Below are 2,695 nucleotides of genomic sequence, written 5' to 3'. Positions count from 1 at the left end.
CCTGGCTCAGGGCAAGAGGAGCTGCCAACCAGCGAAGCAGTACGGTGTGAGGCTGTTGGTATAGCTCCGAGGGATGGGAAAATGTGGTGGTCGGTTGAGGGAGCTCAGTGAAGACGTGGCACGCCTACAGGAGACAGGCTCTTTTGACTTGATGCAGATGTCACAAAATGAACAGAGATTCCTTGTTGAGTCCCTGGGGACCAAACCAAACCCGAGCTGTTATTACTGCCTGTCAGCCCTACCCCCTTGTGAGGAATATCATCTCACCTCTGTAATAACGAGAGACAGGACATGAAGGTGATGGGGTTGTGCTTTTAGGAGTCTAGATCAGATTCCTGGAAAGATTCATTTAAGATGGTCAAATATGGTGCTTCCTTTTTACATGTTCTTACTTGCAATATGAAAACACAAGAATCACAAAGCTATCCATAAAAATATATACAAAAACATACAGTTATTTTCTACTGTTTTTATCGTACCTATATGAGACAGCAAACAGACTTAGAGGGGGGATTTTAGTCTCTTATTCAACAATGGGCAAACAAGTGAAAGTGGCTGATAAAATCAGGAATCCAAAAGCCACATGGCTGAGTGTCTTTATTTCCCAGAGGATAACATGACACTAAGAAAAGGACTCCAACGTGGCAAGCATCCGCCCTGCTGAAGTGTCCTTGAGCAAGGAGGTTTCTGACCTCGCTTAACTGCTCTGAAGAGGAGGGTGGGGGTCGAATTTCTCCACCAGCATCATTTTATTGTAAGTGTCACATTATGAGACAAATGAACAAGTGCACGTTTGGCTTTCAGCACCGGGGACAGCGCCCGTGGTTATGTTTTCCAGCTGTGGAGTCTGGAAACCAGATGTTACCCCACAAGCATTGATGTTAAACTTAACTCAAGGAAGCTCGAAATACAAGGAGTGTTGTGAGCTGTAAAAAACACGACCCGGTGTGTCTCATAAGGCCAAAACTTCTCAGGGTAAAATGTACTGGTAATGAAACACGAGCAGGAGACTGCCGATTCAATCCAACAACTTCATGAGGGCGACACAAGAAACGCTCCTACACGGTTAGTTCAGCACAATGAATAAACTCCGGCACAAATCGGTAATGTTGAAAAACCAACGCCAGCTAACGTTCAGGGTGGCAGGGTGATCATTTAGCTTTAGTTTTCCTAATAACAACAGGCGAAAAGCGTCGTGAATGAAAATGAATAGTCTACTTTGATAACATCGTTTGTCATTCACTTCCAGTTAAGAGCACTCTGCAGCCGAACAAAAACATACAAGCAATTTCCCCATCAGAAACATTCAACTCTTGCTGGCTAGTCAAGTTAAAAAACGAGAAACTCACTTCCTACCTGTCGTTGTTCTTTAACACACTTGTTTAATCCGCTCCCATTAACACACTGCTTTGCTTTTCTTTTTCTTTCTTTTTTTTCTCTCTCCGCCGAAACTCATTGGCTAGACTGCTGAGGAGGGAGTGTGCTCGGCTTGAAGAGATTGGGGAGTGGAGCCCAGCTGCTGATGTAAAGGTGGGCTTCTTTCACTCGATTATCGGGGGCTTTCATTCAAAACCGAGCCTGGAAAACAAGGAATGAGACTAACGTGAATGCATTGCGGAAGCTTTTAATAAGGGCCTGAATCAGACAGCAATAACGTGCACTAAAATCCCAAGGAAATGCATGTCCCTACTCTGTCATACTCCCCTAGGGTCTGTATGTGCTATTACATTCTCTGCAGGCTCACCAGAAGGCTTTTCTCCTATAGATTTAGACTGACACATCCCTTCAGGTTCTGGATATTTTTATCAGCTTACATCTGATTTTTACTGCTACCAACTGACTGCTAAACTGCTGAACCAAAAGAAAAGAAAGGAAAAAGACTGACCTGAGTGACAGTGCAAGATCTATGGAAATTCAGTATAATGTATTCACTGTTATTGTGTCATAATGCATAGATAACACTGATCTGCATACTGTCAGATCAGCCGGTTGTGTTCAACATTGCCCCCTGCTCAGAAACACTTTACTGGATCTAGTTTCAACAGTAATTTCATAATCTAAACAGAGATGTATGGGCTCCATTGCACATGTGAGCATAAAAGGTGACAATTTGTGCTCAGAAGAGAAAGTAATTCATGCCTAAATAAACACTTCCTGGCTATGGCTTTGTCTCACCTCAGAAATAAAAATGCCAAGGACACATGGAAAATATTTCAGAGCAAAACAACAGGTACTCAAAAGGGCGGATTTTCCAGCAGCACCACATCACAGTGTAATCTTCAGACGGCTGAAAACCTGTGACTCTCTGCTCTTTTACCTTTATCAAACACACACACACACACACACACACACACATATATACATCTACATGTACACTGTATATATGCACATACACACCTACACATACATAAGCCAACACTAATGTCACTCACATTAGTTTAATGTGAGTGACATTAGTGTCAAGAACTGATTCATAGTGTAGCTTTTCAATCATTCGACAGCAATGTATGTTACATTACGTAACATATTGTTTCCACACAGCATTCATGCTTGAACCTTTTTCGCAGTCCACCCACAAATGTATTATTTTCATGAATGTATTTCCAGACATTGCATAACATTTATAGATTGCACTGACAAAACAGCAGCTCTTGAGTTCCTACAAAACAGAACTGAAGGCCATGAAAGACAAAAC

This window comes from Seriola dumerili, unplaced genomic scaffold (genome assembly GCF_002260705.1).
Source record: "Seriola dumerili isolate Sdu_G_001 unplaced genomic scaffold, Sdu_1.0 BDQW01000674.1, whole genome shotgun sequence".
Taxonomy (NCBI): Eukaryota; Metazoa; Chordata; class Actinopteri; order Carangiformes; family Carangidae; genus Seriola; species Seriola dumerili.
The sequence above is the reverse complement of the archived record's forward strand: the minus strand, read 5'-3'. Positions refer to the sequence as shown.